Below are 14,426 nucleotides of genomic sequence, written 5' to 3'. Positions count from 1 at the left end.
TCGTTCTTTCTTTGTGGTGACCTTTTATTCTCCTTAAAGGGATAGTTGACTCCAAAAATTTAAATTTGATTATTTATTCACTCTCATAGCATAACAGAAACACATAGACACAGACATACAATTTTTTGAAGAATCATAACACAGATATTTCCCAGAGTGACCATGTCTATTAAGTTCCAAAAAGGACACAAAAGCACCATAAACATGTATGCACTGAAGCTCTCAAATCAAATATAGCACCTATGCCACAGGTTGGACATCAGTAACATCAAACCTTACTGGTAACCAAATATCTTGATGTCAAATCTGCAGGATATTTGAGGACTTTTCTATTATGGCCTACTTTTATTGTACTTTTTTGAAGCTTGATAGCCTGCAATCACTATGAACTGCTTGATGGTTAAATATTTTCAAAGAGTTTGGAACAACATAAATAATGTCAAATATATTTTTTTTTTTTTGGTGAATTATTATTTTGTATATGTATATGTATTTGAAACCTTTACACTTTTCCAGTGTTTCCCACCTCTTAAGTTCCATCTTCATATTCTTTTTATAAAGTTGTGCATGTAGGAGCATTTAAAAAAATAATCTTGTTCTTATAATGAACATCTGCCCTTTTACTATCCCATGAACAAGAAAAAAGGAAAACGTTATGGAAAATATCTTAAAGTATGTTGTTTTTTTACTATCTCTAAGGCCTTTATGATTTATGGCCTATCAGGTGTTCGAAAAATGATCAGGTTGTTTATTGAAAAATAGGACCTGACACCATTTTCCAAGGCAGGTTTGTATTTACAGTTTGGCACAGCATTCGGTTTTAGCAGTGCAGGCTATATTTTTAAGATTTAAGAATATTTCCACAAGCATATTCTCCAGTCAACATCTACACAACCTTCCTGTTCACATTCTGACAGTGATTGTTAAAGACGTCCATTTCTCATTTCTGTGTATCACAAGGTCGGCCTGTCACAGATCAGGTGCTTTATCATACTCTGACAGCCGCTTGTTATACCCATTGAGTTATTTCAGTTTGGGAGGAGGTGTGGCACGCTCTTGTGTATTACTGCATAGTTTCATAACTGGGTTTAGCCGTTTGGTAAGGAAGCACTAAAACTTGGGACAAGAGGAATTTTGATGGTTGTGAAAACAGCCCAAAGAAATCACAAATTTATCATCCATTGATCAGATCTGTAGATTGCAACTGCAATAAAACCTGCAGTATATTAAAGGATCCAGACTGCTCAGGCTAGGGATGGCTAGTTTCACTCGAGTGGAGCCACAGTAGCTTTAAAATGCGAGTCATTTCATTAAAAACTGTTTCCATCTGGCACTCTGTTGTATGGGTAGCTGAAACCAATGAGAGCTCCAGAGCAGCCCCTATTCTAGTATTGGATATAGTTTTTTTGTATTGTCTTATATTCCTCTTTTGAACCAATTAATTAATGCTCTTTAATATTTTTCTATACAAAGCATTTAAAAGTTTTAGGAATTTCACTTTTATGTAATTCCACATAATGCCTTTACTATGTAATACTAAAACTGAAGGATTATTGCATAAACAGAAAGATCACAGTGATTAAATACTGGGAGCAATCATCTTGGGTAATTATGAAAAGATTAATGTAAGGAATTCAGAGAGATTCACTGTAGGGATTCACTCGAGATAAAGACAAAAGCATGAGAGATCGAAGTGAGTATAGACAGATCAAAGAGAGTGCGAAAAGATCAGTATGGAGAGTCTGCATCCGAAATCCAGAGGTGGAAAGTAACTAATTGCAAATACTTTTGTTACAGTACTCGAGTACATTTTTCATTTTTTCCTCTTCCTTGAGTATAATTAAATTGTGGAACTTTTACTTTTACTTGAGATGAATAAAAATGAAGCATTCAACTTCGCTACATTTATTTTTCACCAAAAGTACTTTAACAAAGGTGCAAGCGGAGCAACAGGGCTGGCACTTTTCAAACTACTGCACTGGAGCCCTGCACTTCAGCCAATAACAGACAGGTCTGACTCAGGTGCAAAACCATTCAAAACTTCCAGTTCAGCTGGGGGCGGGGCATTCAAACCGCACTTTGACATTTAATCACTGGTGCTCGCATTTTGCTAATGTTTCAACATTTTAGTGAATGTAAGTGAGCTATGCTCATTTTCTGATTTTAAATTGTAATTTTGGCAGTTCATAAAATGGGTCATACCATTGATATTACCAGAGCACTGAGTCAGTCAAAACGCTTCTCTCTTCTCTTTTTATTCCTTACACAACCTTTTAAGTCATAGGGCTGGAGCCTATCCCAGTTTCCAAAAATGTCTCTATCTGCATGTTATTCAGCTCTAGCTATATCTAATGTCCATATAAGGGATTTCCTGGAACATCATAAGTCTAATCCTTCTATGAATCTCACTTGTGGACTTTCTGTATGAGGACGCCCTCTGGCTTCCAGTATGAATGAAACAGACATTACATGAGAGTGTTTAGCGCTCCATATTCTTTAACATCGCCTCATTTTGGATAAAAATAGAAAAATAATACTAAAGTACTTTGTAACGTAGTAACTTGAGTAGTTTTTCAGCAAACTACTTATTTACTCTTACTTAAGTCATACTATTTTCCAATACTTCTAAGTAAATTATTTCATAAGTAGCAAGACTTTTACTTAAGTACAATTTTTGGTAACACTGTGTCATTGTTACACAAGTTTCATGTAATTACTGTAGTAATAACTATAAATTATGCATAATTACATGCAATTAACCCTAAACAAACCCTCATCCTTACTCTACATGTAAGGATTGGTCACATGTACTACATGTAGAGTACTACATGTACTCTATAGTAAGTACATGTAGTTAATTATTATTACTCAGTACTTAAATGTATAATTACGCTGTAATACTGACACTAAATCAGACAATATTTCACAAGAGATATAAGGAATCATTATACATTCATTTTATTAAAAGTCCTTAAAGATTTGTCAACCGTGCACACAATTACAGTACGCCTATCACACGACTCCAGCATATTCGTAAATGGAAAGAATGAGTCTTGAAATCAGGGCAAAGCACACAGATAACTTATTACTTCCAATGAGATTGTGAATGGCATTGAGGTGACACAAATCACATGACAATGTCAACATGATTGATTTAGTACGTCCGGGTTTTATTCATACACACATTCATATTATATAGAACATACTTTTTAAACATCTGCAAAGTAATTACTTATTCAAAAGAACTACCTACTCAGAGAGTATGTGTTTTCGAATGCTTTCAGATGGTGTGCTTAGAATGAGTATAGTGATATCTGAGTAAATATGCAATTAGAGTATGGAGTGATCTTTATGAGTATAGAAAGAGATCAAACTGAGTATGCAGATATCTCAGTGAGTATGAAGAGATCAGAGGCAGTATATATGCATTGTAGGGAGCATTGAGAGACCTTGATTTTCAGTATTGCCATAGACAGTGAAAGTAGGGCCTCATGATCCTGTTGGCTTTTTTAGGGTTTTGAGCAGGAGGTGTCAGGTATAAGTTCTCAAAGAAGAGATCAGAGGCAGTATGGAGAAATCGTACTGAGTATTGTAAGACCAGTGTCAGTATAGAGAGATCAGTGCAAGAAAGAACAGAGATCAGATATAGTATGTAGAGATATGAACAGTGAGGTCTTCGAGAATATATAGAGATCAGCATGCCTACGAGAGATTAGTGTAAGTAATTATACAGAACTTGCATGCAGTGAGCGGTCTCAGGATACAAAGATCAGTGTGGGTGTGGAATAATCAATTCACACTGCTGCTAATCAGTTTCTTGGTTCGTGAATTGTAGCTGCATATTGATCATGTGTTCAGCATGCTGAGATGGAGTGTTGTATTTCAGTCTTTTACTACTTCCAATAGACCATATGGCATCATTTAATGCTCTGTGATATTCCAAAAACAGACAATATTCCACAAGAGAGATAAGGAATCATTATACATTTAATTTGAAAAGAACGAGTCTTGAAATCCAGCCTGGTCTTATTGTCAATACATAGACTTTAATATGTAACATTTAGAGGTATAAAACATACTGGTACACACTTTATTTTAGGGTCTTTTAACTGGTTGCTTATTAGCATGCATATTACTAGAATTTTGGCTGTTTATTAGTAATTATTAAGCACATATTAATTCCTTATTCTGCATGACCTTATTCTACATTCTTAATCCTACCCAATACCTAAACTTAACAACTAACTTACTAACTATTAATAAGCAGTAAATTGGGAGTTTATTGAGGGAAAAGTTGTAGTTAATAGTGAATACACTTTCCCTATATTAAAGTGTTACCAACTTACTTTGTTTTGTACGTTTGGATAGATGCTGAAACGTACAATATGGACATTTTGGCAACATCTAAACGTAAACATAATTAAAAAATTTTTTTAGCTAAAATGTGTAAAAAAAAAAAAATGAATCTTTTATATCATAAAGATATTTGTGTAATTGCCCTTTTACCATTTTATAGACAATTTTTTTTAGGTCCCTAAACCCTACCCCAATCCTAACTATGACAATTTAATAACAATATTGCATTAAAATTATATTTTGAGCCGCTAATCCCACTCCTACCTCTAAACCTATAACCATTTCTTAAAAATATGTATTACGCATTTCAAATGTACACCAACCTGAAACACGACATGTCGCAATCTGTGAAGAAGCAGGTGAGAGCCAATGAGCGTTTGTTATCACTGCCGTAAAATGTGTCGTAACACTTGAGGCGGCAATTTTTGAAATCATAATGAATTCATGATTTGAGGTTCATGTTGCTGTTGAGAATGGAGATGAAGTTCGCTGAATAAATGAATTCCCTGAATTTAGATCTGTTCCTCACAATCATACAGATTCTAAAGATAACGAATAAATTAATAAAATTGCTGACTTTTGTTTTGTGAATTTATGTTGTTTTTTGTGTATTTTATGGTTCTATTGTCAGTCACATCATACTATACTGAGAAAATGCCTATTGTGTTCCACGGCAAACAAAATATATATTACATAATAAATAACAGTTAAATGATTACAGAAATGTTCTTTATTTTAAGGATTTAAAGTGTATTCTTGTATAGCATTATGTAATCCTCCGAAACGAGTTTGAAGCAGAAGTCACGAACAGAGCGAAATGTTATTTTATACCTTTTACTTTTATTTTAAGTAGATATTAACATTATGCCACAATTTTAAGTCATAAATAAGAATTTGTACACATTTGTATGTCTATAAAGCTGCAAATATGTAAATAATTTACGTCAGTATTGTACGTTTCAGTGTGTATGAAAATGAAAGTAAACCACACTCTATGTAAAAATACATATGAAATCTCATGAGATCACGTTGTGAAATCAGGGCAATAATCCCTTAGTTCATGCCCAAACATTCAGGGACTCGAGACCTCAAGCAAAGAGCGCAAAACTATGAGTCAGACCAAGTCATGGTGGTTGCCGGGAGGAATGAAAGTGAGAGAGAGCGAAGGATGAAATGTTTCCGAGTTGAGTGATGGTGAGGAAATGCAGCTGGGCTCCAGGGACTCGCTGCAAGACTTCATGATGGTTCGGGCTCCCAGTCACCTGAGCTCGGCTTCTGTCTGATACCAGAGAACTTTGCTGACAAGCAGTCACTCAAAGGTGCAACCAAGCCTTTCAACAGCTGCCCGACGGCCAACCATAGAGAGAATATCCACTCCGAAAGGCCCAGGCATGCTTTTGTCAATAGAGCAATTATTGTAACTGGATACACACATGAGTTTAATGCTGGATTTATTACTAATTGAGGCTGAAATTTCTGGAAAAAAGCGAAAAGGCTTTCATAGGATTTCTGAAAAATTTAGTTAAATAATTTGTGGGCTTTCTGCTTCCTGGCATGTATAGGGAGCCATAACTGACAGAATGAAAATCCACTGAAATATGTACAATGTCAAAGGAATAACATTTCTTGGCTCTTGGCTTCATATTCAGCTTTGCAGTTTCACATATCTGCAATATGACATTCTTTGGAAATACTATAGCTGTGGTGCTCTACGTCAAAAACACAGGCGAATCTGTGAGAGCTAATTTATTCTGCCGACAGTCAGGCAGAGGAAAGACAATCTACTCCTTCAGATTCACTTTATTAACACTGATGGCATTTCAGAATTCCATGCAATTCAGGAAATTTTACCAGCACAGCAATAGGTTAGCCGTTAGACATCCGTTCAGATGAAACCATAAGACTGGAGAGTGATGTGATAGGTTATGTCATCTGCCGCACATGTTTCTTGACTTTGTGACCAATCGTAAACTAATTTGCTTTGAGTTAAGTAACTGCTGACTGTGTGAGGTATCATAACTAGTCGCCCCCCCCCCCCCCCCCCCCCCCCCCCCCCGTTCATAAGAGTGGACTGATTTGCAATCCTAGATCTTTATTCAATGGAACTATGACAGATCCCAACCTAAGTAAAAGAACTAGAAAATAATGTATAACTAAATTAAAGTCCAATGAAGCAAAAATTGCTGCATACAGTATATGAACATACAAAGTGGCAGCAGATTTCTAAATAAAAAAAAAAAAAATACAGCTCATCACAGAGCAAGCCGGTTTTTTATTGACTGAAAATGAAAATTATGCTGAGAAAAAGGAAAATGAATGCATACTGTTTTCTGATACCGTGTAATGGGCTAACAAAGTTTGACTTGGAATTGGGCTCAGATTTCATCGAAGGATTATTTCTGTTCTAAAGAGGAGTCCGCCACCTCACGCTGCTGTTTGGGATTTTGTTGACAGGGACGTCTCTTCCTCTTTCAGGCCATTGTATTGCTGAAGACACTCTGCAGTGGTAAATTAACATTAAAATCAACCCCAGCGAGGCTAGACTCCACAGTGCACTCGGCTCTCCCAATAATCCAATATATTCCAATGGAGTTGCTCGGCAGCTGTGAAGTCCAAGCAGCAGGGATGTCTTTCATAGGAGAAATGAAGGTCTGTGTGATTTGGAGCTCTGAGGCATACAGAGGTCATTCTCTTTTGCTGAAGTTATATCCTCTAGCTGTGTGTACAACTGTCTTCTGGTAGGTGGCAAGTCTTCAAATGATTCAAAGACCAGGGAGCTTTCTCTCTCCATTTTTTTTTTTTTTTTTTTTTTTTAACAGTTTAAATAAATCTCTCTTCTTGTTCCCAGACAGCTTCAGGATGTCTGTTGATATGTTTGCTGATGTGACGTGGCAGAGCACACAGAATTTTTTGAATGACCGGTTTTAGTATTTAGTATAGGTACTCGAGGCAAAGCTATATTTAATTTCCCCAAACATTCTATTTTAATTGTGTTTGCTTAAGCAAACACTTTTTAATACTTAGGGACTAACATTAACTGAACAACCAGTTGTTAATGTAATTAGGTCTTTGTCTACATTAATTGACAAATTATGATACTGTCTTTCTCCACTATTTCTCTCACCAGAAACACCCTATCTGCCTTATGGTCCAGGGAAACTCATTTAAAATCTTAAATCATACCATCTCTGGCCTAAAAATATGTCTCAAACTGTTCATATTTTAAAAATCATCGGTAACACTTTGTAAGTATATAGTAATAATGTACTTACAAATCATCTGTAAACTATTAGTTTATAGTTAATCCATAGTTTATTATATTGTAGTCTCTACATTGTTAATTTATTAATACATTTTCTGATTTTCCGTGACCTAATCTAAAGTGAGAACTATTTACTCTTAATAACCATTAACAACTCCTTTACTACTGGTTTAAAATATTGAATATCACTTTTATGGTTAAAAGTTTGTTAACAAAAGCAATAAAAATACCCATTGTATAACTATTTCTATTAGCTAATTAAACAATAATAATTGTGTTAATTCCAGTGACAATGAATGAAGAATTCACTATTTGTATGTAGCCTATTAAAAACAATGTTGAGGCTACAATACATACATACATACATATATATATATATATATATATATATATATATATATATGAATTTACTATAAACTAATAGTTTGCAAATGATTGTAAGCACCTCATTACTGTATACTTATTATAAAATGTTACCAAATAATTTAAAAGAGTTAAATTGTTGGCATTGTAGTTATCAAAGTAGCTGCTATATTCCACACATGGAACGTTAATTTACAGTAGGAGATTCACTCACATTTTAAAAATGTAGCAGTGTGTACGTGACCATAGGGACAAGGGGGGTGAGCGCTTTTGACTTGGGCCAGGAAGCAACCACCCAGAAAACCCCAGCAACCGCATAGCAAAGTTCTAAAACCACTCAGAATACCTTAGCAACCGCATAACAATGCCTTGTCAACCATTCACAACTCCATGGCTGTGAGTTTTGTGCTTTTTTTTTTTTTTTCAGACCCCCCCACCCCACCCCACCCCACCCCAACCCAAAACTTCTAGTTTGTTTTCTTTTTCTACTGAAATGAATTAAACTTTGATTACAGTCTCATTTCAAATTTTTCGTTGTAGAGAATTTCAGTCTTAGGTGTGATATCTTTTTTTTTTTTTTTTTTTTAATTAAGGATTCAAACTTGGAAATTTCACACTGAGCTATTTTTAAATGCTGAATTCTGATTGGTGTTCTTTCTTACATATATTTGTATAACGCATTGTGATTGGTCGCTCTTTTTAATCCATCTTTAGACTGAGAAGATGGAACATTGAGCTGCCTGCGTTTCTTTTTATCCGTCTGTATTGCATATTTCTATCAATCTCTCTACATTTTCCCCTCTATTTATATTTGAAGTTACAACTTTTCTTTTGCTGCCTTGCAAACACTAGTGTCCTTCAGAAAAGAAAAACCTAAAAGGTATTAAAACCTCTAAATTAATCAATATTTGACTGGTTAAAATGAACAGAAACACAAATAAAGCAACTGAGACTTGATTTATAGCAGACAAGGATTACCTGAACCCAACTAGGCTGGGTTAACCAAATCCAGACTGGAAAAAATAATAATCAAGCCTTTCCTATGAACCACCGAGTTTGAAAATTCACATTTATTTTGTCCCTTGACTCCAAGGCATTTGTAAATAAAGCATCATGACCAATTAGCCCATCTGATATTTAAGCCAAATAGATTTTAAATGCAATAAATAAATATGATATTTTGCCAAAATAATTAAATTTAAATTTTAAATTTAGATGTCTTTCCAAAAAAGGACACCAAATAACCAAATGATATGATTTAATATAATTCATACATTTATGTACACCAAACCACCCATAAAAAACAACAACAATGCTTTACAATGCTTTTTTTCAACTATCTAACAATAGTTTTCAGGTACAGAAATTGAACAAAGTAATCAAATATAAAATAACTGCATATAAACTCATTTGAAAATTAAATAAAGATGAAACTTTAAGTTACAAAAGCTATTCAGTCAAGAGTGATTTCTTCGTCTTTTGTCTTTTGATTAACATTAAACACAGAAAGCAGGAATATTAGACTGTCCCTTTAAGACATAATTCAAAGATCCAGTACACTGAGACTGATACACATACACTGTCTGTCTCGTTTTTCTCTTAACCTACTATGTTTGTTAGGATACTCGCTAAGATGGGCATGTTGACATAATTTTTGTGTGAATTTGTCTGTTTTGGTGCAAGACTTGAAAGAGAATTTGCGCGAGAGTATTTGCGCGCTGTGAGGCGGCTCTCCATGTACGCGCTTCGGATGAACGCACACACAAATCTTCTCACAGAGCGCGCGAGTTCTCTTTCGCGTCTCACGGATGAATGTTTAAATTGTCATGGTTTAAATGAGTTTAGTTTAAACAAAGATAGCAACTTGAGATGTTAAGGTCTCACCTGCGCTCGCGCGCTATCAACACCCGGGTGATGACGGCGTAAATGACTGGGCACAGAGCATTCGGCACATCATTGAACATTTGTTTACAGTGACTGTTTTGTCCATGTTCTTTTGATCATCGCAGTTCTAACGTATTGGGAAACCAGAATGCACATCCATCGACTGAAACATGCATTAGCCGAATCCGTCTGTCTGTTTTGCACGTTGTTTTCAACAAACCCTATTATAAATGCGTCGTCAGATTTGAGATGAACCGCGGTGCAAGCGCGTGCCGAACCGTGGGTGGAGAACCGAACGATTCCATCCCTAACAGCAACATACACAGGACAAATCCAAACATTATGAAAACAACGTGAATGTACTGAAATGTGTCTGTGCATAAATACAATGTGCGATCAGTGCGTCGAGAGCGCGCTCATATATGATTTGTTTGCCCATCAATATAACGGACTCACGCGTACTTAATGTACGACTCCTGTACGTCACCGCAATCGTCTTTACTTTGATTGCAATCCGCATCTATCAAAACTTTCATAGCAAGAAGCTGGTTTGCTTTATCCAGCCGAGAAACATAGTTTTCATATCATCTGGCCAGGAGGGCTCGCGCTCTTCAGATATAATGACAGAATATGACAGAGAGTTCATGTTTTAAAGCGAAACAAACACTGGAACGAGTAATTCTCTCTGCCATCTCTGATATAATCAGCATGGACTTTAAGATCATCTAACTGCGTGACGTAAATTACGTTATGACGCAATTTCAGATGCTTCCGTATTTTTTTTATTTTATTTTTTTGCGTTAAATATGCGTTTAATTATTTTAACGCGTTAAGGATTTTGAATTAATCGCATGCTTTAACGTTGACAGCCCTAATATATATATATATATATATATATATATATATATATCATACAGTATAACCAAATCATGGTTGATCCAATTAAGTCACAGCTTCTGCAGATCGTGGAAAAAATATGTTGTTATCTTACCCTCATGTTGCTCTAAACTCATCATAAAATACAAGTTCAGTTGGTGGTAGGAATTTGTACCTGTTAATGTTAAAAGGTGTACCACCAGACTAGCCCATCTTACAGCTAAAATGTATTTTATTTGGCATTTTGGTTTACATCTCTTTGTGTCTTATCTCGTACAGGACACTAAGAGAGCCAGAGCTGCCACTGATGTTTATATAAATGGCTAAAGAAATGTCATGCCAAAAGAGTTGGGCATCGATCACAGTGTTTATCCTCCTTTCTTACTAACACACATTAAAGAAGATTTCACCTAAAGATATGTGGCAAAACTGAAATAACAGTCCAAATACAATAAAAAGAACATCCAGAAATTAGGGGACACAATGCTGTATTGCCATTTAGTCCCATTTAAACTAAGTTCATTAGTTGATGTAAATAGGAAATGAAATTTTCATCCAACCCTGTGTTATTGTGCCACAAGCCTCATGAGGTTGCATAGTTGTTACAGAGTTAAGCTGAGTTTAAACATTCATTTCCACCAATTTATGCATAACTGAGCACTCAATGAATACATTTAGGACAATAATGTTTTATGGAAATAAGCTGTATGTATTCAAAAAGTTTTATAATTATCATCTTTTATATGAACCGAAAGAGTTCTCTTTAAATGAATATAATTAATAAGGGTACACAGCTGGACTGGGGATTGTGCATTTACAATTATGTATGACTGTGAGAGATTTTTCATCTTCTCTCAATTAAGTATTCAGGCAATTATTTCAGAAGATTATTGACCTCAGAGGGGACCTGTAGTGACACATTGGTTTTGAACGTCTACCTTTCTCTTACTGTATTCATGTTAATTAAAACTAGAGAAACTTACCAGCAGCATCTTCACATGTCCAAACACATGTGACACAGATAAATTATTCTCTCTATTTGTGTGCGTAAGTTTGTGGTATTTTTCATAGTTCAATTGTGAAGTTTGCACTCTATTTTTATTATTTTTGTTATTTCTTTTTTTTTTTGGTTGGTGTAAAACAAAAACTGGTGAAGGTCAGTCATTCATTTTCTATACCTGTAAAATTTTCCACGGGTGTAAATATTACACAATGACTGATAATTTATTACTTTATATATTTTAGCATTTAATATCCTGCTATTTACCTAGAATAACAATAAATGAATGAACTTAATTGCCTTCAGTTCACTGTGAATGAAATGCATAAAATGGTCCTCAATCTAATAATCTAACAACAGCTAAAACTCAGGAAAAAAAAAAAAAAAAAAAAAACTAAAATTATTATTATTTTTAAAATTAAGCCCATTTAGGGTTTCTGTTTTTTTTGGTTCTGTGATGTTCTGGACTTTATTCATTTTAAAGATGATATCTTGATTGTATAAACATCAGATAATTGTACAGTTTGGATAAGACATCGAGTCACCCCAAGCTTCCTAATGGGTATGGGACAACGTTATTGCAGAATGTGGTTTTTGGCCTCTTGTGTAAATAGTATGAATTGGAGTCTTGCAGGTCATCGTACGGCAGTTGTATATGCTAATGTCTGGGCTATATTAATCTTAACTGGCGGACCTCAGAGAAGGGCTGAGCTGTCGGCTAGTGCTGTATCTGCTTTTACGCAACATCTGTTTCCACTTGGCTGTGGATGTCTTTGCATCAAGCCTCCAAGTTCAGACGTAACACTGACTTTAAATTACAGTGACCTTAATAACAGTTGCTAAACCATTCAGCACTGGTTAGATTTGTTTCACAGATATTTGTTTTAGCAGATATCATGTTTCGGAGAGAGGGAGAAAGACTTTGAGAGAGAATACAAAATCGCGGCGTAATACAGTGACATACACGTAGAAACTGTTGAAGGCTGTGTTAGCGTTACATGTGGGAGAGTGGCATTTGTTTGTATAAGTCATTTGCTTTACAGGTCAGTTATTTGACATTTGTGTAATCCAGAAACCTATGTGGTCATAAAGGAAGTAGAATGTGAACTTCCTTTGAGGTTTGGGACTGTTCCTCCCTGTTCTCTCCTGAGTAAACAGTGAAAGTTGGAATGGCGAGGAGACATTTGAGGAGGGGTGGTTTTACTTGATAGCATTTTAAATTTATTTAAAATAGTTTTGGGTGTTTATTACAGGTTTTTAATTTGTTTTGTCAAAAGCAGCTGGTTTTGTGGTGCTGGATGGATTTTATTTGATTTAAAATGTGTGTGTGTGTGTGGGGGGGGGGGGGGGGGGGGGGGGGGGGGGGGGGGGGGTATTGTTCAGGGTTTTCTCTTTCATAACTCAGGAGATGTAAAGGAGTTGGAATTTAAATACCAACTTAGTCTAAGATGTTCTCCAAAAATTCCTTGGAAGAAAAGGTAAACAGAGGATAGCATAGAGCACAACAATTGGCATTTGAAGAATTTGACGAGAAATGTTTGAGCTTATTTTGAAAACTCTGACTTTGGTATTTTGGCAACACTGGGCATAGTCGGAAACATTATTGCGATTTTCTTGTCTTAAACAATTGTTCATAGTTTTATTCATTTTAATCTTAAACTGCATACCTGCCAACCTTTCAAAAATCAGAATGCTCTGAAGCAACGGCAATTGAAAAAGACAGACAAGGCGTTCTTATGTAGATCATTTAAGGTTAGAAAATAACCCATTTATTAATCTAATTGTGGTCATAGACATTTCAAAGGGTTTATGCATCACACACACACACACACACACACACACACACACACACACACACACACTCACACACACAGATTGGGTTTTCATGTTTTATGCTGACTTTCTATGAAAAGTACCCATGAAACATAAAAACCCAATTGAAAAAAACGGACAAGACAATCGCAATAATGTCTCAGACTATGCCCAGTTTTGCTAAAATACCAATGTCAGAGATTTCAATATTTAAAGTTTAAACATTTCTCATCAAATTCTTCAAACTCCAAATGTTGTGCTCTGTACTGTTCTCTGTTTCCTTTTCTCCCAAGGAATTTTAGAAGAACATCTTAGACTACTTTTTATATTCTACAACTTTAAATTTTTTTATTAAATTTTTAAACCCAAACACTTGGGTTTGACCATATTTAACACAAACATGGACAAGGATTTCGGATATTGCCATCTTTGTTGGGATATTTTGTCCCCATTACATATACCTGAACCCCCACACACATATATCACTGCAGGCTATCCTGTGGGATAATGCATAAATGACCAAGTTTAACAGAAAGTGATCTGGACATGTGTGAAGTCCTGTGAACAGTTGCTTCCGCTGGTATTGAGAATGTCAAATGAAGCACAATACATCCACTAACACACACATTTACACTTGCAACCCTCATGTTTACTGCAATAAAATCAGTCTGATTATGAAAAATTCGTTTCTTATATACAAGATGTAGAAACCACAGATTATAAAAACAGAAATGTCTTTAAAGAAATGAAAAAAACACAAACACACACATACACAGACCAATGTAAATAAAACATTACAAACAGAGAACTGGGAGGGTTGCTAGTTTATATTTCAGAGGATTTTTTTGAGGGGGTTGGTCTGATGTGACATAA

Source organism: Ctenopharyngodon idella, chromosome 11 (genome assembly GCF_019924925.1).
Source record: "Ctenopharyngodon idella isolate HZGC_01 chromosome 11, HZGC01, whole genome shotgun sequence".
Taxonomy (NCBI): Eukaryota; Metazoa; Chordata; class Actinopteri; order Cypriniformes; family Xenocyprididae; genus Ctenopharyngodon; species Ctenopharyngodon idella.
This window is presented reverse-complemented; position numbering follows the sequence as displayed.